The sequence below is a fragment of the Lissotriton helveticus genome, chromosome 3_1 (assembly GCF_964261635.1).
Source record: "Lissotriton helveticus chromosome 3_1, aLisHel1.1, whole genome shotgun sequence".
In the NCBI taxonomy this organism is placed as follows: domain Eukaryota; kingdom Metazoa; phylum Chordata; class Amphibia; order Caudata; family Salamandridae; genus Lissotriton; species Lissotriton helveticus.
The window spans coordinates 1,470,280,854-1,470,306,616 of record NC_136061.1 but is presented as its reverse complement, the minus strand read 5'-3'; positions in this window follow the sequence as shown (position 1 = coordinate 1,470,306,616).

Sequence of the window (25,763 nt, the reverse complement as noted above, 5' to 3'; positions counted from 1 at the left end):
AAAACGGTGTTGGATCTAGCCCTGATCTCTTGACTGGGTGAGAGTATTCTGCTTAATTCAGAGACTCTGTCCATCACCACCCCTTGTTGTAAATGTTGTTTTGGGTCTGCATTGGTTCAGACATCCCTGAGTGTGTGTCTGATATTTGTAGATGCACCACAGGGTGTGTGATTGGTTGTCAGTAAACTCACAGGACATTATTTGCACCATTATGTGTTTTTTCTCACAGGTGTTGAGTGTTGCATGTGTGAGATGGGTAGATGAGGGGCATGTGTAAAGGTCCTACTTCTGTTTGATAGTCAGGGAGTGTGACAATGACCCCTGTGTGTTGTGCTGGTGGGATATTTATGTCAAGTATGTTGACACAGATGTGTGGCTGGTTATTGTATGACTTCTCATGCTTCCTATCATTCCTGTGCCTATGCAAGGATTACATTGAAGTATCCCTAAGTTGTTGCACAAAGGTCACTGTGGTTTAATTTCACTCACTGTGCCACCCATGTCTGAATTGAGGTCCTAAGGGTAGTGTGATAGATTCCTCCTCTTGCATGTGATGTACACCAGCTATATGGCTTGCTCCATGATTTTCCAGCACTGTCCACCTTACTTTGCGCTAGCCCATTTATTGTCCTACATTGCTGCTGACCTATGGTATGTGTATGTGGCAGAGTATCAGTGTGGGATCTTTCTGAGGGACTTGACAAGCAATGTGAACTGTTCAGGGTATGTTCATATGCAGTGTGAGTCTTTATTTCTTAATTATACTCTGTTTGATTCACATGAGTGGAAGGTAGGTGTGAAGACGAGGGTTTTACCAGCCCATGACCTTTTGTGAAGGGTGTTCATCTTCACCCCTTCTTCCCAGTCAATTTCTACTTGCCCTTTGATCTGTGAGGTGCGAGGTCTGGCCACACCTGGCTGATAAATTGTGCAGAGGGGCACAGGAGGGGCACACAACATGTGCCCAAATGGGTGTGGGAAGCATACTCTAGGTAGGGTGAAAATGGAGCCCTCTGAATCTGGCCCGAATGCCAATGCCTGGCGCTGGCCCTACATAATACATTGTTTGGATATTTTCCTGTGTCTTCACGGCTGTGGTGACTTGCCCGGGACATTGCAGTAATTTTACGTTTGCTGGGATACCCGGATGCGGAGGTGTGGATTTCTAGTAGGCAAAACATGTGTGTGTACTCTGCGGAATAAGTTCCTGCCCTCACCAGAGTGTCTTATGTGGACAGGAACCTTATTTTAGCACAGGAGTTGTGTGTTGTGGTTGTATGCAGAGTAGGATTTTTACGTACTTGCGGTGTTGACCGCGGCAACATCTTATTTGCTGGTAGTGGATGAGATACAGCAGCAGAAGGGCTTGAAGAGCTGGATCCATAGCGGTCAGGACCAGGTGGAGGTGACCGGAATTCTACTTTCGCTCTCCACAGTAATGCTTCCGCCGTCTCCGAGTGGCTGGATTCTCCGTTGCAGTGTGATGGGCTGTTTGAGGCATCGTGATTTTGTAGTGCAGTTCCTATATTCCCAATAGGCACATTGGAATAGTGTATCCTGTAGTTTAGACGTAGGACTGAAGTCGACTAGGTCTCTACTGAATATACTAGACTTAATTGTGTGTGTGCCAGCTAGCTCAGAGGTCGCTAAAACTTTCTTGAATGAACAAGAAGGGATTCGTTTCTGACAACCGCTTAAAACATGACAACTTTGTTTCCCAAGAATAAGAAATATATCTCTAGAGTGGCGGAAATAATAGATAGTTATTTCACTCAGTCAATCATGCATGCTTCGTTTCACCAGAGGTGCAGAGAAATAGAGAGATGGACATTTTCAATAAATTATATTTATTGAACAGTCTTCTTTTCCAAGTATAAGAAACGAACTGCTGCAATCGTAATACCTGCAGTAAAGTACAAAGCATACAGTACGAAAAGTATTATAAAATAATATTGTAAAAGCATGATATGGTTTCTAAGCCATAAAATACATAAAATACATAAAATACATACAGTGAGAAATGATGACTAAAAGTACTCAACTGGTGCTTCTAAAATACGCCTACCCCGGTGTACCTAACCTACGTCTAGTACAAGGGAAGAGGTAAGTAAGGTGTAGCCTAGTTTTAGTATTCTTTGCCAAGAATCTAATCCAAGAAGTCTCTTAGGATCTAATCAGCTCCGTACTTTGGTTTTTAGATTGTAGGAGGTCTGGTATCTCTCGCTCAGGATTCGATCTCCCAGCAACCCGCAAGGGTAGCCTGGAAACACCGGAGCTGGATTTTTCGGCTGGAGAAAGTACAGCGTCTCTCAGTGCGTCAGCTGGTGGGTAGGCTTCCTTCGGCACTTGCTGCAGCAGGGCGCGTCGAGCAAGTAGATAGTCGAACTGCTCCAAACCACTGTGTGTTTGTTTGGACAAGTGTGGTCATATTTATACCTTGAAGGTGCCAAGTTTGGCATAAGATTGGACATAATAACGTCATTAGAGACTTAATTCTGTGAAAATGCCATGAGTTTTTGGATAAATTAATATTCATGCAGGGGGAAGTCCTTGACTGCTGAAGGCGGGTTTTTCCAAGAAATCGTTGTAGATTTTCGGAACTAGTGGAAGTAGCCAAGCCGCATTAGGACTACTTGAGCTATGTCTTAATATGGTTATGATTTCTATGCCTATATAAGGATACAATATTTAATACCTATATAAGGACATGAATTGGGAAAATTACACTAGGGCCTAAAACGCTATACAACAATTCGTCCGGCGGTCAGGACGTCATTTGACATGGTGGTGATTCTCTATTGTCTCCCTCCATTGCGGAAGGAAATTCCTGGCGGATCACTTAACTCCACAGCAGACGGGAAATGGGCTATGTTTGCCCATTGTAATATGGCGGACGCGAGGACCGCCGATGGAGTGCGGAAAAGGAAATTTTACACCAGCACCGCAGATGTGCCTATGACCACCATCGTAATGAGCCCCTATATGTTTCAATTTATTGTAGATTTTTATAATATATTTTACATTATTTATATATATATATATTTTATTTTTATATAATTTTAAAAGTTTAAAATAAATTGGAGATAATAGTTTATTAATTATTGTAAAATTAATATATATGTATAAAATAATATGTTTTTTTATTTATTAAAGTTTATTTGTAATTGTTTGTAAAAATGTATATTAAAAGTAATTCACTTTGTTAAAAGTAATATTTAATATATTTAATATACATTATTCTAATTTATATATATTTTAAAATCAATATTTTTTACATCTTTATTTTTAACATCGATATTATTGATTCAATATATTTGTACTTACTTGTGAAGGTATTGAAGTCGATATTTTTGTTATCTAATTTTTTTTTCGATATTTTTTACGTCAATGTTTTTTACATCAATATTCTATCACTGAACCGTCAACATCAAAATGCAGGAAGGAAGACTATGGTTAGTACGAGTCACATTGGCAAATCAGGAGGGCCTTTTACGCGCATGCAATTGAATTTTATTGACAAGCGCCCATGTAATGGTTTGAAATATGTCCTTTATTTGTTTGTTTGTTCTCCAGTAGGGTGGAGGCTGTCCCAATGAGATGCAATGACAGTCTAACTGTGGCTAAACTGCTTTTTAGTGAGCTCATCCCAAGATTCGGTTTTCCAGTCTCTTTGGAATCAGATAGAGAAATACATTTTAATAATGAAGTGATACGAATGCTTTGGGCTGCCTTGCAAATTGAACAAAAATTACACTGTGCCTTTCGGCCGGATGCATCAGGTGTAGTTGAACAAATAAACAGGATCTGAAATCCCAACTTGACAAAAGTATGTGTGCTCATGTCCCTGAAATGGCCAGATGCATTACCTTTGGTGTTGATGAGTTTTCCAAGTGTCCCAGACAGAAGAACCGGACTATCCCCCCCACAAGATAATTATGTGGAGGGCTATGAGGCAGTCGACAGTCCCAGCAAATCAGCTTGTAAATATTTTTAATGACTTGTTACTAGACTGTTGCAAAGTATTGACTGATGTGGTTTGTTCTATGTCTCACCAGGTTGGCAAAGACGCAACAACAGTGCGGCAAGAGCAATGCCATGATCTGTGCCTAAGTGACTGGGTGCCAATCAAGAAGCATGTGTGAAAGATTTCCTTGGAACCTCATTGGCCTGGGCCTTATCAAGTGATACTTGTTACCACTACAGCTGTGAAATGTGGTGGTATGCCTAATTGGGTACATGCTGCACACACTCGACGAGTCCCATGTCCTTTTGAAAGTGCTGAGTCTGTTGTGGATGTACCGGTGCTAACCGAAAAACATCCCATATTGACTAAGCACAAAGTAGAGGGGGCTCTAGATACTGGGTCTCGAAACACTGGTTCAGAAAGGAGCTAAGGAGAGTTAATCCCAGAAGGTAACGAGGGTCATGGAGAAAGAGATTTAACTAAAAAAGATATTGGCTTAAATAATGTTAACAAAGAAACTTAAAAACGAGAGCGACAAGGTGACCGATAGCCCAGGAAATCTGAGAGACTGAGACACGTTCTAACTACAGAAAAAATTCCAGAAACGGTGATTGATGACACAGACGGAGAAGAACCTGCAGTGCACAGATCAACGAGAGCACGAACACTAAGTCAGAAATACACAGCTCCAGAATGGACATATCTTCCTGCTGCAAACAACTGGGAAAAAGAATATTACACATTTTGTTTCATAGATTGGATTTCATAAAAACCACTGTGAAGAAGAGTGGTTGAAAAGATAAAGGCCAAATGAAAATAAAGGGACACCAGGCACTGTGATTAAAGCATTGAAAGCTTTATTTGAAAAAGTCTGAACGTTGCAAAGCATTATAATATAAAAAAATCAAAAATTAATGTTCTCAACATAGGGATGGAAAACACGAATCGGTCCTCAATAAAGCATAAACGCATATGTGTTTGCTTCTTAACTGTTATAATTATAGTGTTTGTTTTCTTTCTAATAATATTAAATCTACCTCATTATGCATATTCTGATACTAATCCACATGTGACAATGACTACTAAATCAAAGAGTGTGCATGAAGAAAAAATAAGGACTAATACATTAACTGATGTTGAGTTACATCATGATCAATCTATTAATGATTTCTCTTTGAGTGTGTCCACAAAATTATTGTATGTGGACACAATGGATGTGAGAGATTATATATGCATGCAATTACCTACTTCTGGGTCAGAGGGTGTGACTTAGTATCATCTTCCATTAACTTACGGAATATCATGTAGTGTACTAATAAGTTTATTTTATGGAAAAGGACAGTTTAAATATTATTATTCGAACTATGACTTAATATTTTCAGAAATTCCAGCTGAGAGAAATTTAAACATTGTCCCTGATGCATGGGATGCCTTATTTATGGGAGAATTTTTCAATCCAACAATACCAATCAACACAGTATATGCACATCGGCATACCCTAACGTGTACATTACAAAATGTAGAAAATAATTGTAATAACTCAGTTGAGGATCGACGGGAGGAGATAAAGCAAGAATCTGAAATGCAAGGGAAAACACCATCTTGGGCACATAGAGAGGGGGATTATAAAAAAGTAAACATGTACGCTGCAATGACTCTGGACTAGGAATTTAAAGGGAAGCTTTGCATAATAAGACACAAAACTGATCATGATAATAAATTCATTAGTTCCAGTGATTGTGAACATAACTTCCTAATAATGGGAGGATGGGGATTATTTGTAGCTGGTACAGATCCAGTGTTGCCTGGAGTATATTGAAAAAGCACTTTTATAAATTACCTACTCATTGGTATGGAAGCTGTTATATGGGAATTGTATCTCCGAAAATTTACCATGTTAATAAGAAAAATGGAAGAAGGGGAGTAAATGCGGAAGAAATAATTGGGGATATTTTTGGAGCAATAATACCCTCAGTTGGGGCAATATTGAACTCATACTAAATTAATAAATAGTCAACAGTGGTGGATCAATTATCTACTGGCCCTGCTGGAGGATTCTTAGTAATATATACTGAAATGGATGTTATAAGATATATGTTCTTACAGACCCGGCTTGCCTTAGATGTGTTATCAGCAAAGTAAGGCGGAGTCTGTCTCATGCTAATGGTCCAACAATGTTCCATTTATATCCCTGATAAAAGTAAAGACCTGTAGGATTATATTAGCAACATTACTAACATAACAAAAGAACTAATCAAACTAAAAACAGATGATGTTTGGGAATAGGTTGCAAAGGATTTTCATCTGTGGGATGTTGGTTTGCAGCACTGGAAAAGAGTCTAGTAGGTAAAATACTAACACCATCAATATCAATTGCTATTGGCTTAATATTGATTGTACTAATATATAAATGTTTCAAAAGAAAAGAGGCAAAGAGAAGAGAAATGAAGGGAAAGGAAGAAAAAAAAGCAAAACAGAAGTAGAATTAGAAAAAAATCAATGTGGGTATTATGTTGACATGAAAAATCTTGAACTTCCTGGGGCGGAGAACGGGACTCTGACCTCCTGGCCAGAGTCCCGCTCTCCGTCCCAGTAGCTCCGCTGTGCCTTTTCCTGCCGCTGCCCGAAAAATCTACTCCTGGTAGGTGATTGAGGCCCTCCTGCTCTCTGCCTGTGTCTCGCTCCCTGCTTGCCACCTGTGTTTATTGTGCTTATTGTGCTTTTTTGTTGCCCAAGTGTAATTATGCTTTCTGTTGCCCAAGTGTAATTGTGCTTTTTGTTGCCCTAGTGTAATTATTTTTTCTCCTTGTATTTTTTCTCCTTATATTTTATTTTTATTTCTGATCCTGTTTTAGCTGCCCTTCCTGCCGCTGACCCTCCCGCGGCCCCCGCCAGTACCCATTCCCGCTTCCCAGTTGACCTTCCTTCCCCCATCCCTATTTAATGGCAGCTGAAGGCGTGCCAAAGGCAAGCCCGTCTGTGCCTGTCCATGACCAGACCGTGACCCACTCCAGGAACCCTGGATCTCCAACCACCGACTGCTACGACTCAGCCACCCTCCTCACACACAACCCCAGAAGGAACAACAACTGCCAGCTGTCCATGCGGAGAACCACCCACCAACAGTTCTCCTGCCACCACTGCCACCAGACATTCAACCACATCAGCACCCGCACGGCCATCACCCCTGCACAAAACACCAACACCACCAAACCCCTGAAGTACATCCTCCTCAATGTGCGCTCCCTGCACCGACACGCCATCGAGATCTGGAGCCTCCTCAACACCCTCTCACCAGACGTCACCTTCTTTACAGAAACCTGGACAACCACCTCCTCTGTCCCCGACATTGCCACCGCCATCCCGACGGATGCAAGATCCAGAGGAAAGACTGCCCCAACCACCCAGGAGGAGGTCTCGCCATTGCACACAAGAGCTCCCTCCGACTCTCAACCTCCACCACAAATGACTCCCTCTCCACCACAGAACACCATCACTTCCAGATACAGCCCAGCCCTAGAACCACCCTATATGGCACCCCCACTTACCGACCTCCCGGATCGCACACCTCATTCGCCGCCACCATTGCTGACCTCATCACCCCCCCACGCCATCGCCTTCATGGACTACATACTCATCGGATACCTGAATTTCCACCTCGACAACCCCAGCGACTCCAACTCCACCACCCTCTGGGACAACATTGCCAACATCGACCTGAAACAGCTCATCACCACTCCCACCTGCAAGACAGGACACACCCTCGGCCCCATCTTCACCATAGGTAACAACATCTCTTTTAGTCACACCACACAACCACTCTGGAAAGACCACCACTGTGTATACTTCAACGTCGACAAACCCACCACCCCCAAAATTGCAACGCGCCCTCCACGTAAGACCTGGAGTAAAATCACTGAGGAGCAGCTCAACCACACCCTCAACCATGATGCCCCCTCCACCTTGACCTACGCCAACCTCGCAGCCAAATAACTCCACAGATGGATCTCCAACTGCGCAGCCAAACTTGCACTACGCAGCTCCAACAGACAGCATCCCAGGAAGGCCCCTGGATCACCACTGACCTCCAAGAAACCAGATGCACCTGCAGACGTCTTGAGATGAATTGAAGAAATAGCAAAATGGCAGAAGATCACACCACCTACAAGAACGCCATGACGGAATACCACCAACGCATCAGATCGACCAAAAGGACCTACATCGGAAACAAAATCAACGCTCACTCCAGAAACTCCAAGGAAATTTTCAGTGTCATCCAGGAATTCACCAAGCCTCCCAGTGAAACCATGGACATAACCCCCTCCCAGGAGCTCTGCATTTGGCTCAGATCCTATTTCCATCTGAAAAGGCCTCTATGACCACTTCAACGACCAAACACCTGATGCCGAAACCACCTCCCTCTCCAGCAATGCCAGCCGGCCTAAAATCTCCTCCTAGACCCCAGCCACCACCAAGGACACCACCTCAACCATGAAAGTCATCCGCTCAGGGGCCCCTAAGGTCCGCTGCCCCCGCACACCTACCACAGAGTCACCATCGCACCTGAACTATGATGCACCATCACCACCATCTTCAAGACCGGCACCTTTCCCGACAACTGGAAATGCGCAGAAGTCAGACCCCCGCTCAAGCAGCCATCAGCAGACCCCTCGGACCTCAAGAACTACCGACCCATCTCCCTCCTCGTCTTCACCGCAAAAGTCACTGAGAAGATCGTTAGTGCCCAGCTAACAACATTCATTGAAGAAAACTCCAGCCTCGACCCCTCCCAATCTGGATTCCAAAGCAATCATAGCACCGAGACTGCTCTACTCGCTGCCACAGATGATATCCGCACCCTCCTTGACCAACAACACATTGTGGCCCTGATCCTGCTCAACCTCTCTGCAGTGTTTGACACAGTCTCCCACCGCACACTCACCGGCAGACTCCACGACATTGGGATACAGGGTACCGCCTTCAAATGGATCTGTTCCTTCCTCACCGTCAGATCCCAAAGAATCAGATTGCCACCCTTCCTCTCCGAACCCATGGAAATCAACAGCAGAGTGTCCCAAGGATCGTTGCTCATCTACAGTGCCCCCTTGCCGCCATCAACTGACAGCACAGACTTAGCATAGTATCCTACACCAACGACACCCAGCTAATCCTCTCCCTCACCAAGGATCCTGTCACCACCAGACTCAACTTCCAGGAATGAATGAAGGATGTCACATCCTGGTTGAACAGCAGCTACCTGAATCTCAACTCAGAAAAGACAGAGTTCCTCATCCTCTGACCCTCCCCCTCTGCATGTGACAACACCTGGTGGCCCAACACCCTTGGCAGCCCTCCCACCCCCACGGACCACACACGAAACCTGGACTGGTTTTGAAATAATTAAAGAACTGAACTGTAGTGATACCGTGCAGGGAATCCCTGTTTATTTCTGTTCGCTTTGTTCCTTTTCATTTATGTGTCCACACAGACACGACTGTTAAAGAATTTCTGTGTTGTGTGCATAGGGTATTCTTGTAAATACACACCTGAAACCTGGGCGTGTACTTAACTCATCCGTCTCCATGACCCGGCAGGTCAACGCCGTTGCCTCCATCTGCTTTAACACCCTCCGCATCCACCGAAAGACCCTCAAATGTATCCCCCTGAAACAAGAAAGACCATCACCCACACACTTATAACCAGCAGACTGGACCAAGGGAACACCCTCTATACCGGAATCAACTTGTCTCCGCTCCACAAACTCCAGACCGTACAGAACAACAAGATTAGTCCTCGACATCCCTCAACACAAGCCCATCACCCAACACCTGCGCAACCTCCACTGGCTCCCCGTAGAGAAGAGAGACACTTTCAAGATACTCATCCATGCCTACAAATGCCTCAACAACATCGAACCCCAAAACCTCAATGAGAGGATCTTCTTCCACGTACCCAAGAGAAACCTCCAATCCGCTGACCTCACCCTTGCCAAACCTCCGCACATCCACAAAGCCAGGACAGGTGAAAAGCCTTCTCCTACATTTCGGCCAAGACCTGGAACGAGTTCCTGATCGACATCAGACTCGCCGCCTCCCTAACCATCTTCAGGAAGATACTCAAGACCTGGCTCTTCGACTGAACGGAGCTGCTACCCCCCCAGCGCCTTGAGACCCTCACAGGTGAGTAGCGTGCTTACAAATCCCAAGATTGATCGATTGGACAAGCTATACTAAAATGGATGAAAACAATTGCATTCTGAAAACGTGACATCAAGATAAGATCTAAAGATGAGATTTGTGTGATGGCTTGATTTGCCATCAAAGGGGGAATTGATGGAGCGTAAATTGTTGAGAAAGGTTTGCCTCCAGCAGTTCTCTTTATTAACTATATTTACGACTAATATTGTTACAATTGTCATAATAATGAGTTAAAATAAGAACATGAAAATGTTCAACCGCATCGTAAAATCATTCAGAGTGCTCGAAAGTCTTGATTTATGCTTCGCAAACATAAGAAAAATTTTGACAAGAATAACCTGAGTGATAAATTTGATATAAAGAAAATAATGAATAAGATAAAGGTAAACGTGATATAGGTTAAAACAAAATATGTTGAAAAAGAAACTACAGGGACTTTGTAAACAATAAGATAGCAAACCCAGGAAGAGTACTCAACTTTATGGCAGAAAGTATCTAAAGAAGGTTTATTTGAAAACTTCCATGGGATTACAACTTTAACAAATCGGATAAATCAGACAATATTTAAATTGGATTACCTAACCTTCCGGATTTCTTAGATGAAGTATTGATCACACCATGAGCAGACCATTGAAAGGACTAATGAGAATTCAACAATTTGGCTAAAATAAACATTTATGGGTGTATAAGGAGAACATTTGGAGAATAATTGCCTTGTAAAGGAGGAGCAGGGGGGCTTGCTGAATTTCTCATTCCCTGCATGGCATGCTGAAGGATTTTTCTTTATGCCAAACTACTGAACTGAATTTTCCTGACTGCGAACTCGAAATCTGCAATTTGCCGGCGGGCAAAGGTAGCAGAGATTAACCTTTCAGTTGAAGGGTTACTGACTCCATCTGTGGTATTTGATGCTACAGGCTTTGATGGACTGAATAAAATTACCATACTTGGGTTGTATGATTCAAGATTTGTAATTCAAACTGTATTATATATGAATTTTCTTTTTCTCTCTCTTTCTCCGTCTTTTCTGTAGGCGAGTCACCAATGTTTATGATTTACTGTAATATGTGTGGGACTTCATGGGTTTATTTGATGTGTTAAAATAACGGCAAATGTATTTATTTCTGGTTTTCTGTCCATTCTAAAGAGACTAGATAAATGTTTTTGATGAACTATCTTTATCGATTTTGTCTTGTTCTTTTAGTCATATTTCTTGTCTCTCAATATATATTTCGTCATTTATGGAAGGAATATTTGAAATAGATGGTATTGTTTTTGACAATTTCATATTCCAGGTCCTCATGATGAGATTGCTCCACAGATTGCTCCTTCTCTCATATTCTGGTCCCTATTAGCTCAACCAAAGTTTCATCGGAGGACCTTGTGTAAGTGATATCAAAATGAGATGAAAGTGTTGATTATGGGCCTAGATGCAGTGAAATACTTGACATGTTATGAGAAAGAAGATTGTTGGGATGCTTCACACTGGCTCAATACTCATTTGCCGTGTCCCTATTTATTCTGATGCTTCTCGAGCCCAAGCTCCAAATATGGCCCCCAAACGTTACAGCGGATGCACTGCAGTCTATCACTCATGTTGATTGGGCTTATTTAGCAGCTCATCCAAGTCTAAGCAGGAGATTAGGCAAAGCACTTCCCTTTTATGATGTAGGTGAAGCGCAAGATGGGTTTCAGCATGCCGCGTTCTGTAGGCCCTTTTGTGAAAACAATGGAACACAGAATGATTGGCTGAAAGGGCATAACCTCCACCTCCCAGAGTGAAGTAAGTGAAATGCAGGATGCATTTCAGATGCCATTGGACTCCCTGGACTGTTACCAAAGTCACACCTCCAATTTACATCACTGTCAGCACCAGTGGCGGCTCCTCCGCCAAGGGGGAGGAGCGTCGCCTCACTGCTCGCAGAGAAGTAGTTTAAGAAAACTAAAATGATAATAACTAGTGTTATAATCATTTTAGTTTCCCTTTCATGGTGTGGGGCTGGACTGCCAGAGCAGGGCAGGGAAGGAGTGGTTTGCCCACTCCAAGGTGCGCAATGACACTTTGACAGGCCCTCTTGGGCAGGCCAAATCGTCATGGGCTCTTTGCATGTTCTGCACCCAGGCTGCATTACAGCCTGGGTACATAAGATGCCCCAGGCTCCCATTCCATGCCTGGGCACCAATCCAAAAAGCTCAAACCAATCACAGCACTGCATTGCAGCACTGTGATTGGCTGGGGGAGTCAGGAGTCTGGGTATTTCCTATTTTTGCTTACAGGATTTAAAACCCTCCTCATCCCTCTGCCCCCCGATCCCCCGGTAAATAGCGGCCACCACTGGTCAACACTTTGACCTGCATCTACTGACAGTCTCCGTCAAAGCTCATACAGTCACAGCAACTGATCACAAACAGGCCAGGGACGAATGTTGAGGTGAAAAAAAACCAGAGTAAGCATTGCATCCCGCATTCTTCACCAAATGACAAGTCATGGATGTAGCAGTCTAGTCTATTGTCCGGGGGACAGTACCCCGGAAGCGTACACCCACCTTCTTTCACTCTCTGGCCAGGAGTGGCCAGAGAGCATAAATAAAGGGGCCGAAGTCGCTCAGGACTTCCGGCCCACACGACCACCACCCTGTCTTGTACTCATGTCTTTGTGTGCCTGTTGTCATTCCCATTCCCCAATATCTCCTGTGTCATTGCCCACTGGCGAGAGAACGACATCCCCACACTGGCGACGAGAGTGGGATCCCTTCAAGCCCGAACACCCACTCGGAGAAGAGTCGGCGCCTACCTGGTCTGGTGAGGCAGCGCTGACGAGAGTGACCCTGTAGCGGAGGGAAATTGCCAGCAAGGAGCACCGCTGCTGAGGGAGTGGCGGGTGAGCAGCGCGCAGCAGATACAGCACTTGCGAGAGCCCTAGATCCAAGAAAACAGCCGCCCGCATCGACCGACAGCAGCCCAGAACTGCCGGAGGCCCGGTGACTCCCGCAAGCAGTGCGCGCATGCGCACAGGCGATGATGGCTGAAAACAACGGTGGGGAGAGCCGGCTGTGAAAAGCACGAGGAGCCGGATCGGGCTCAGCAGAGTTTCCGCCGTTTTAATACTCAAAGCACCACACAAGCAGCGTGGGGCATGGGGATGTAACAAGGCCCCTGAGAACCCCAAATCAGCATTGGCAAAGGCAACGCCTGACTAAGTAGCAAAAGAAGGAAAAGGCAGCTAACCAACGAAGACGAAGGCAATGTGCCTGGGGCAATAAGATACACGGCAACACACACAAAGACCTCCAGAGTATAAGAGAGGCAATAAGCACTGGCAGCACAAGACCAGAGAAAATAAATAAATAAATAAAAGGAGAGCAGCACACCAACAAGGACAAAGGCAACTAGCCTAGGGCAATAAGCTGTACAGCAGCACGCTAGAGGACCGCCAAGGCGCAAGTAAAGTAACAAGCATTGGCAAAAGCAACGGCTGTTTGGTGGTAAAGTGAAGACCAACTACCCTGACACAGAGGCACAGTGAAGCGGAGGCACACAGATCAACACGTACACTGCGAGGGGATAGTAGTGCACCATGTCCAACCCAGTAGCGCAAGCAGCTCAACATAAAGTAGCCCCACCGGCACCACCACACCCAGTGCACACCCAAATTACCGCATTACCACCGTTCAGTGAACTCATTGACCCTGCTACCGCCTCACCAAGGTGGAAAGTGTGGGTTGGCCGCCTCGACAATTACTTTGTGGCAATGAGGGAAACTGACGGAGCTGTAAAAAGATCACTACTACTACACTAAGCGGGGGACGAAATATACAAGCTATTTAAGCATCTCCCGAATACTGGCGCACCCACCGACTATGATGCGGTGGTCAGAGCGTTGAACGCCCATTTTGACCCTCAGCTCAATCATCACTATGAGCGGTTCAAACTGCGGCAAGCCAGACAGAGGGAAGGGGAAACAATTGACACTTTTCATGCACATCTCAGGGAATTAGCAAGCACCTGTACTGAGGATGATCAGACCAAAGAAGTGATGGCACAACTCATCCAAGGCTGCCGCAACAAGACGCTGTGGACACTCATTCTTCGACAACCCCGCATCTCGTTAGAAGAAATCTTAATTCTCGCCCACTAACATGAGTTATCGGACACCCGAGCAACTGCAATGGAAACGGCGCTCCACCACCAACAGGAGCCACCAAACAGCATCAAGACGGAGCGAGCAGACGCCATTCGCACACCCTCTTGTGGTGGGCGAGGAAGATGGCCTGCCAGGACAACGCGACGAACACAGTGCGTATACTGTGGGAGAGAAGAACACTCTCCAGACAGCTGCCCAGCATGAGGGAAGACGTGTTCCAAGTGCGGTATCCCCAACCATTTCGCGAACGTGTGCCGAGGTGGCTCGCGAGGCAGAGGAAACCCAGGAAGGAGGATGCCAACAGGGGCAGTCAGACACCTATCGCTAGAAGATCAAGAGTCTATGACATCAAGACCAGCAAGACACCCCACACGGAGTCACCAGCGACTGGACGACTCATCCACAGAAGAGAATGAAGGATGTTACTTCATGTCATTCGCGAGCGACCTCAAAAAGAGACGACGGCCGCAACCCAAGTGCAACATTGAGATCAATGGGTCCCCCGGTAACCGGACTGATTGACACAGGAGCAACCGTTAACGTGATGGGTTCACAACATTACAAGCAACTGAAGCCAAGACCACCACTTACCCCATCCATGATCAGGATTCTAACATATGGAAGTCAAAAGCCACTTCCCCTAAAGGGAAAGATGACGGTACAAGTAAAATCGGGGACCCAAGAAGTGACAACTACGTTCCATGTCATTGACAGAGAGGCAGATATACTAGTTGGAAGTCACACCGCTGAAGATCTCAATCTAATCGCGTTTGCGAATGCCGTGAAGCTCCTCCAGACGGACGACATTCTGGAATCGTTTCCCCAACTGTTTAAAGGCCTAGGAAATATAAAGAGACCGCCAGTGAAACTGCACATAGACAAAGCCGTGCAACCTGTTGCGCTAAGATACCTGCAAATCCCATTTCATCTCCGGCCCTTGGTGGAGCAAGAACTTCTGAAGCTGGAACAACAGGGGGTAATTGAAAATGTAACAGGTCCTACTCCATGGATTTCACCCATGGTGATCGCTGAAACGCCTAAACAACCAGGGAAAATCCGGATATGCATTGATATGAGGATGCCCAATCAAGCCATTAAATGAGAGAGACCTCTAACACCAACGGTTGACGATATCCTGGCTGACCTCAATGGCTCGCAGTAGTTCTCTAAGTTAGATCTAAATGCTGGTTATCACCAGCTGAGGCTAGCAGAGGAAAGCCGATACATAACCACTTTTTCGACCCATCTAGGACTTCGGCGATACAAGAGATTGAACTTTGGAATATCCTCCGCGGCCGAAATATTTCAAAACACTGTGAGGGAAATCTTATCAGGCCTCCAAGGCATACTGAACGTGATTGACGATATTCTGATTCATTCCAAAACTCTTGAAGACCATCACCGACGGCACCGAGCCAACCTCCAGCGACTAGCAGAATCTGGCATGACCTTGCACAAAGAAAAATGCTAGTTCTTCCGCAAAATGATAGACTTCTTTGGCTACGTGTTCAGTTCGGAAGGAGTCAAAGTAGATCCTAGGAAGTCCCAAGCAATTCATCTTGCTGCTGCTCCAACCAATGCATCTGAAGTAAGGAGTTTTCTAGGTATGGCAACATACTGTGGGCGATTCATGCCAAACCTAGCAACAATAGCAGAACCTTTGAGAAAACTCACAAAGAAAGAGACACCCTGGAAGTGGACCCACGAGGAAGACAAGGCATTCAAGCAAGTCAAGTTGGCGTTGTTAGACAGCACAACCATGGCCTACTTTGACACCACTCGCCCCACAGAAGTGTTGGTAGAGGCCAGCCCGGTAGGCCTAGGAGCCCTACTCAGGCAAGAGACTGAACCAGGAACGTGGGTCCCATTAGATTTTGCAAGTAGAGCACTCACTGCAACAGAGTCCCGGTATTCGCAAATAGAGCGAGAGGCATTAGCGATCAAGTGGGCATGCAACAATTTTCATTTATACGTCAGCGGGCACCCTTTTCGAGTAATCACCGACAACCAACCCCTCGTTCCTCTGTTCAAAGGTACAGCACCTCATCCACCTCTCAGGATCGAAAGGTGGGCCATCCAATTACAACATTGCCAAATGGAACTGATGTACAGACCAGGCGCAAATAATCCTGCTGATTTTTTGTCTCACCACCCTGCACTAACAGCTGAAGGGGACAGTGATCAAGAAACGAAAACGGAATATTTCATCAACATGGTTGCCCAGTGGTCGTATCCACGAGCCCTTTCGATAGAGGAGGTAAAGGCACACATGGGCGAAGACACGATCCTCCAGCGAGTAGCTGACACCTTGAAGAATGGATCCTGGGAAGGATTCCTTAAGAACATCCAAGAGTGGAGTGAGCCCGACAGGATTCGCCTAGGGACTTTTTGGAAAGCTCGAAACGAACTTAGCGCTGTAGATAACGGAGTCATACTAAGAGGGTCACACATTGTTATACCAAGAAGCCTGGAGGAACGAGCGACGGTCCTTGCACATGAGGGTCACCAAGGCATTGGGCGGATGAAATCAAGAATGAGGGAAAAGGTGTGGTTTCCTGATCTAGAAAACAGTGTGGATACTGTTGTGCGAAACTGCAGGGCTTGTCAACTCACAAGCAACCCGAGGTCCCAGCACCTGCAATTACAGAAGATCCAGCCCCATCACCTTGGTCATGGGTAAGCCTGGATTTTGTCAGTTTCCCCGATGGGAGAATCACAGCTGTTCTCATTGACAGTTACACCAAATATCTGATCGTTGAGGTCTTGCCGTCCTCAGCGTTTGCTAACTTGAAACCAGTACTGGAAAATTCCTTTTCACTATTCGGTCTGCCCCACATCATCAAAACAGACAATGGGCCCCCGTTTCAAGGGAGTGAGTTCAAAGACTTCCTAACACGAGCAGGAATAAGACATCACCGCATCACTCACCAGTGGCCTCAAGCCAACGGAGAAGTTGAACGATTCATGCGGACCACAAACAAAATTCTACGCATGGCAATGGCCAAAAATACAGATCCAGAAGTGGCTCTACAACACTTTCCGAGAGAGTACCGGGGGACACCCCATTGCACCACACAACGGTCTCCATGGTCACTTATGCTGACAGGACCAAGCCGAGATCTATTACCGATGGCTGACAACTGGAAGCCAGAGTCTTATGACCCAGCGGCTGCCCAAGCAAGAGGTAGAAGACCAACAACAAAGCAAGCCAGCGACGAAGGGCCAAGACTCGTGCAGTGGCGCCGGGGTGCTCCGTATTGCTACGGAATCGGTGGAGTGGGGGAAAGTTCTGTACTCTGTATGAACCCGGGGTGTGGACCTTAAGGTCAACCAAAGGAACGGTCGTCACGGCAGAACAAGATGGAGAGACAATAAGCAGGAACGTCTCGTGGTTCAAGAAGGTTCCTCCCCCAGTCAGAACATCTCAGGGGGAGGATCAGTCCAAGAACGCTGATCGGCCGTCTGATGGGGCGGAAGGCGACTCCTACGACAGTCCACCCCAAGGTCCTACAGAAACACCACAGGTTCTCAGTCCTGAGGACACTGTGAATGACCAAAGACCAGCAAGTCCTGACCAGAGCAAGAGGTCCGTCGGCATCCGTACAATCTGAGGCGAAACCCCCAGCCTAGTAAGAGACTTACTGACTTTGTTTGCTAAAGCATTTCTTTCATTAGTGTATTTCAAAACCAAGTTGGGATGGGATGTAGCGGTATAGTCTATTGTCCGGAGGACAGTACCCCGGAAGCGTACACCCACCTTGTTTCACTCTCTGGCCAGGTGTGGCCAGAGACCATAAATAAAGGGGCCGAAGTCCGTTGGGACTTCCGGCCCGCACGACCACCACCCTGCCTTGTACTCATGTCATTGTGTGCCTGTTGTCATTCCCATCCCCCAATATCTCCTGTGTCATTGCCCGCTGGAGAGAGAACGAGATCCCCACAATGACAAAAACGCTGGAAACACCTGGTAACTTGTGGTTCATGGATGAGCCCTTTATTTCACCTCATCCACTGGTCATAATCAACAGATAATTAGCAAACCTAAATATTCTCTTTGCTAGAAAAACAAAAAAGGGAAGGTTCTAAATTAGAACCTAATTACCTCACAGCCAGTCCCAAAGTCTATGCCACAGATATAATCAAAAAACGTTTAGATTTGAGACTTTGTACAATATTCAGATCGTTTTCTTCACTCTGATCATATTTAGAAAACCTGCAATGTTGTTTTGCAAAATGTTAGAAAAATGCCAAATTTAAGACAATGTTTTACTGTAAGCCATTTATCATTCTGTCTACTGCTCGATACAAGTAATTAGTTTTATAATGGGCCTGTCACTCATTTTTTATCGGTACTAGATTATTTTTTAAAGTTTTCAATAGCTATTATCATCCTCAGTAAAAATGAACAAATGCAGTTTACCTTAAGGAAGATAACCGTCAATCAAAACATTTCCTTCTGTCACAAATATATTCAGGTTTCGTATTATAATGTGATGGGCTTATTTTGTAGGTTGAAAAGCAAATTCTATCAAGTAGGCATTTTCACGCATTGGCATGGACTACCAAAGTGAGTAGATACAAGAGCTGGAACAAAAATACAAAACTAACAATATATATTATGGCATTGAATTTTGATATTGCCACTTGAAGAAACCACGGTACCAGTTTTAGGGCTTCTGTGGCTGTATTATACATGCGGAGCATTTCCCTTCATAGTGCTGGGCTTACCTTTTAAAAATTGCACCCAGCACAATGAAGGAAAATGCGCCATACTATGATGAATGTGTTGCCCTCAGGGCAGCCTCGAACTCACGCTGCCCTGGGAGCAGTGCATTCAGGTGAATCATGGAGTGGCTGCTATAAAGCCGCTCTGTGTTTTCACAGTGCAGGAGGCAACCCGCCTGGAAGGTGATGTCTGGGGGGAGTCCATAGAACTTTGTTTCCCCCAGGGATGCACTGACAGTGATACACCTTTTAGGTGGTGCACTGTCAGTGCACCTCCTGAAACTGTCTTTACCTCTGCGACCGCATCTGTAATACGACGCAGGTGCAAAGGCAAATGAATTCCCTCATTTGCATGGGGCATGCCAATATGCAAATGAGGGAACGCCCCCTAAAGATAGCACTTGCGCTTTATGTGCACCAGCACTGGCTGTAGTACAGAAGGGGCAGTACAAGCGCCTGTGGCCCCTTCTGTAATACCAAAGTACCCCGGGGACTCACAAAGTGAGCACAAACACCCATTGCGCCCCCAGGGCACTTTGTGTAATATGGCCCCTGGTCTGACACTTGCACCTCATCCCAGTCATGACACTGCCAAATCAAACTCAGAGGAAGAATAAACCTATCCCTTTTCCATCAAAGTTTTTCTTGGATTTTTAGAATAAACCCTGAAATGTATTGCTAAAGATGTTTTTGGGCTAATTTTCTCTATGGCATGTGACCCAGTAACCCTCACTTCTGCCCCCTCAAAGAAGGCTTGCAAGTGCCGGGAAGCAAAAGTCATTAGTGGTAGCCCTGCCAATCACTAGGACTCGGTGACCTTGTGGTGAACAGGCCATCATGTCAGGAGTTTCTAATGGCAGAGCCACCTGGGTCTCCTCCTTTGCAGCTTTTCCTCTAACAGTAAATAAGACGGAGAAATGTGAACTTTGCGAGGCAGTAGAAGTGCAAATTTATGGAACTGCTCACACCCCACCAAATCTTTAATTCGTGGCCATTGTCCTTTGCAATTGCTATATGTCTGAGGCATAAAATTCCTAAAAATATAAATCTGAGTCACACTGGCGTAGCTAGACCTACTGCCACCCGGGGTGGCCCCTAAGTTTGCCGCCCGTTGCAGGTAAGAGCGGTGGCTGCCGACGGATTACTTTTCACGGTGGGGGGTGGCAGCCGATGGGCAACTTGTTCTTGGTGGGCAGGGGGATGGTGGTAGTCGACAGACCCGACTTGCTCATCTGGACAACCCACCCCCTCCTAGCGATGCCACTGCTGTGTCACCATCCTTTTTGGGATGATTTACACTGCAGTTTTTGTAATGAGAACAGTAAGGACATTCTTTCAACTTCTGATAATTTATGATTTTCATGGGAAAGGACCATGTTTAAATCTGCAACCAGAAAAAATAAAACTGTCAGACTTGTGGCAAATTGGAAATATAACTGGTTCAGTAATATAGGAGGGTATAGTAGTTATCATTGCCATATGGAATAGCTGTTGTGGGGCAAATTGGTGTTTTAGGCAATGAGATAAGAAGCCTAATGCTGATTCTGCAGTCTTACTTTCATTTTTTTCCTAGCTTTCATAGACTGTTGACCTGACATAATAAAGAATAATAAGTTGCATATTAGAAGTGCTCTACTGTGACACCCATGTCTATAAGCTTGCCTCATCTAAAGATAAATCAATATTTCCTTCATTGTGCCCTACCACAGCCTAGAACTGAGTGGAGTTCTGCAGTTTCTGTTGTGTGAATGTGGCAATTAGACAGACCTAAAGAGTGGATGATTTTATAAAATGTTGCCAACTTAAGGCGAACAAAACAAACAGAAGGAGATGATGGACGGAGCGCTGAAACTTTTGAGACACTCACCCCCAGTCATAGATCTGGGTTGAATCCATCATCGTTCTTTAGTTCACTTTGCCACCCCACTTCAGACACAGCTATATGCAAATCAGTCTTGACCCTGTGCCTCATTGGAACAGTCAAGACCGAACTACAATGTCTTCCTTGGACCGGAAAGAAGCATCCTAGGACCGGTTTCAGGCTAACAGCCCTCATCAGCCAGGCTAGCTTGAATCCAGTGGCAAAGTGAATAAGGGACCCACATCTGGTCACACCCTGCCAACTTAGGGCGAACAAAGCAAACAGAAGGAGATGATGGACGAAGCGCTTCTCAGTCACTCACTCCCAGTCATAGATCTGGGTTAAATCCATCATCGTTCTTTAGGTCACTCACCACCCCAGTTCAGACACAGCTATATGCAAATCAGTTTTGACCCCGTGCCTCATGGGAACAGTCCAGACACAAGGAGATGATGGACGGGACCCATCTCACTTGAACCCAAAGTGACTCTAAGGGCTTACCGGCTTTCCCCCTGTTCCGAAGTCACAGGGCTATCAAAAACTTCCTCAAACCCTCCAACAGCACCTCGGCTCTGATATCTGTAAGTCCTGCCCTGCCAAATGGTGTCAATCCAGTCCTGGGCCCTTGAAAGTTGACTTCTGCTGTGCAGAAACATCAAAATTGACTCAGTGACGACTTTGCACTGATCAAAACCGGTGCATTGCCCTTCGATGCAACACAGGAGCTGATCGATTAGATCACTTCGACGGACTGCTTGGCTATGATGGACAGTGTGGCTAAATGATAACGCAGTGCCTACATTATAAAAGGATTTGTCAACAAAGCATTCATTGCTTATGTGGATCGCATCCAACGCATCAAGTCTTCATCATCGACGCTTGCTCCATTCAATGTACTTTATCAGCAGGACCTGTGTGAATCCTGAAGTCAGCCTGCCTTCTATCACGGTCGGCCTGAATTTTGTATTCACCCCAGTCCAGCATGACCTCATGTAACCACTTAGTACAATTTGCTTCCACGCACTACTTTTTGATGTTTTCTTTAAAAATCATAGCTCCGGTTCTACTTATAGGATTTTTGGCATTTTGTTCATGTTTTACTAATAAAAGTATAATCTATTTTTCAAAACCAGAGTGGAAAATCTTTGCGGTGTTTCCATTGTATTAATAGGTGTGGTGTTGCACACATACTTTGCATATTGCCTCTTTATATAAGACTGACTGCTCTGTGACAAGCTACCAGAGGGTGAACATGGGTTATTTTTAGTGTCTCTGTAGCCTACCCTGACTAAAGTTGTGATTCCTGCAGTTATAGGGTGCATACTCTGACAATCAGAAGCTCCAGTTTTAACAGTGAGTTCCTATGGGGTGGGAGTGTGGTGGTATATTAACCCTGGGAATCTTCAAAGCTTAGAGAATAGATTTTTATGTAGACCTCTGTTCCTCCCTACGAGTACTGCAAGTTACTCTGTGCACTCTGAATTAAGTATACCATACATTGTGGATTCTGTTAGAATAGCACCTTTACTTCTTTGGCTAAAAACCTAGTATGCCAATGAGGCAAACGTATTATGATACGCAGGGACTGTATCAACTTAGAGAAACATGAACAGGATTCCCTGGTTATACTATGCCAAACAAGTTTTTTCCGAGTTGAGGATTTTAAATCTATTTTATTTCCCTGACAAAATTGATAATTCCAAGACCTTCATTAAAAACCTTATTTTAGGCATAGACCCAATCTTTGGTAAACCTGCACCCTATCGATGGATACTGCCATGATATATTCTCAATTTCTATAACAGGGCAGGAACCATAACTAGTGTGAATACCTAATACAAAACAGAGATTTTATCTTAGTCGTTTTAGATTGCGCAGTGTTCACTTTCTAGTAGCCTTCCATCAGTAAGAAACTTGCAGCCTGATTCATCAAGCTAAATTGCGCCCGCAATCGCTGCGAAAATGCAATTGCGGGCGCAATGTCGGTAATCGGCATTCATCATTAAATCACAAACACATAATAGCGAATACGCAATTATATTCGCAGAAACCCGGTAGGAGAGCATTAGCGATTCGGAAAATGCGACAATCCACGGATTTTGCGAAATAAATTGCGGTTTCGCTATACAATCGCAATCGGTATTCATGAAATACCGCAAATAGCGAAAAACCCAAAAATCGCTGTTTGCGCGGCGCAAATTAAGGACAACTCAAAGCAGGTGGTAACCATAAAAGCCATGGAAATTTTTTTTCCAAAAACAGTTGGCCAATCAGTAACAGGTTCAGGCCTGACCAATCACACATAAGGACAATCAGCAGCTGCATTAGGAGTTCCACAATGCCAGGAATGTACATGGTCGTCAGGCGCCGAAGGCTACAGCGAGCAGCACGGAGGAGAGGCCAGATCCAGGAGAGGATATTCCGCCAGCGGGTCATCTTGCTAGGCCAAACAAGAGAGCAGATATATACAAAATACAGGCTGAATGGGGAAATGATAATCCAGCTCGTACACGACCTTGACCCCCTGATGCAGCACCCAACAAGGCGTACCAATGCGGTGCCTACACATGTGCAGGTATTGTGTAGCCTGCACCTCCTGGCCTCTGGGAGCTTTCAGGGGATAGTAGCGGCTGCTGGGGGGATATCCCAGCCCACCATGTCACGCTGCCTCAAGACTTTTGTTGACGCTATGCTTACCCAGCTACACCGATACATAAAATTTCCCACCAGCCAACAGGAATTGCACTTGACCAAACTACAATTCTACAATGTAGCACATTTTCCACATGTACTCGGATGCATAGACTGTACCCACGTCGCCATCTGCCCACCAGCTGCCACGGAGTATATGTTCCGCAATCGGAAGTCCTACCACTCCCTCAACATACAGATGGTCTGCAATGCCAAGACTAACATCACTGACATTGTGGCCCAGTACCCAGGGAGTACCCATGACTCCTATATATTCCGGCACAGCGGCCTCCACACACGACTGGCCAGGGGAGACTTTGGGGAAGGACACCTACTTGGTAAGTACACTTTGTCGACAATATCACATTGCTATGAAGTAGCAGCGCAGCACAGGCACTCTCCCTTCTGCTCCTCTCATTCAGGTGACAGTGGCTACGCCCTCCGTGATTACCTCCTCACCCCATACCTCAACCCTGCTACACCCCAGCAACGGCGCTACAATGTTGCGCACATTCGGACAAGGAACTGCATAGAAAGGACATTTGGGTTGCTCAAAAGCAGGTTCCGCATACTGCACAAGACAGGTGGGGCCATGTATTACAGTCCTGCAATGTGCTGCCGCATTGTGGCTGTCTGCGCAATACTTCATAACATTGCAACCAAGCGCCGGATACCTGTCGACATATCTGGCAGTGAATCTGAAGGGGACGACCGGCCACCTGCTCATGCGCGCCATGCACACGGGGAGAATCCTGCTGAAGGCCACAGACGTCGCAACCACATCACACTGAACAGTTTCTGATGCACCCTCTACCCTCTACCCTCACCACACAAATCACAAATGCATGCAGAAATCAATAATGACACTACGCCAATGAGTGCTGCTAAAATAAATATAATTGTTTCATTCACAATAATGGTAACACTTTAACTGTTGTCTTTGCTAACAGTATTTCAGCATACTGCTGTGTGGAACGGACAGGGCAGGCTTATACTCAGCCTGTGCCTGTAAGAGTCATAGAAAGTCATGTGCGCCTCCTGCGAGTACCGCCCAAACGCCTCTGTGGCTCATCCTCATCCATGGCACGTGCAGCTGCTGTGGGCCTGGTGCTGCGCCTGAGTGCCCCTACATGTGAGGCAGAGTGGCTGCTCACACTAGATGTCCCCTCACTGGCATCATCACCCCCAACAGTGGCAGGTAGAGCAGGACGGTGTAGTGCTGTCACGGCACTGGTCAGGTGCTCAAGGACCCTGGCCACATCCTCGCAGCACTGGATGAGCTGCTGCTGCTGCTGCTGCTGCTGCGCAAGGGACCGCCGCGACAACTGTGATGTGGCATTGCTAATGATATAATTGGACCTGGTGTAGGCGGTCAGCCTGGTCAATAGCTGCCGGTGGCGGCGGCGTGCTGCGTTGCGCTGCGATGTATTTGCAGCAGTGCTGGCCACCATGGCTTCAGTCATGCGGACCATACCCTCCCCCACACCTGCCATGGCTGCAGTCATGCTGGCCATTCCCTCACCCACACCTTCCATGACTGCCGTCATGCGGTCCATCCGGTCCCCCACTCCGGCAACATTGCGCCCAATGTTATACAGCTGTAGCTGTATGGCACCTTGCTGCCGTGCTTGCAGCTGATGTATACGGAGCATGCGTCCTTCCACGCTCACTCTCACCAGCTCCGGTCCATTCCCCCTCCTGCTGCTAGGTGCATTGGTCTGCAGGCGAGGCGTGCCACGCCTGCTCTGCTGGCCTGACACAGTGGGTGGCCGCTGTGTTGCCGCTGTTGCAGGCCCTGATGTAGAAGCACCAGCTGCTGGTGGTGTCATGGCAGGCGTTGTTAGTGCGGCAGGGGCTGGAGGCACCCTGGTGGTGGACCTGGCTGTGGAAGTATTTGCTGCGCCAGACGCAGGAGGCACACTGGTGGCAGACCTGGCTGCGGAAGAATTTGCTGCGCCAGACGCAGGAGGCACACTGGTGGCGGACCTGGCTGCGGAAGTATTTGCTGCGCCAGACGCAGGAGGCACACTGGTGGCGGACCTGGCTGTGGAAGTATTTGCTGCGCCAGACGCAGGAGGCACCCTGGTGGTGGACCTGGCTGCGGAAGTATTTGCTGCGCCAGACGCAGGAGGCACCCTGGTGGTGGACTTGGCTGCAGGAGTAGTTGCTGGGGCAGGGGCT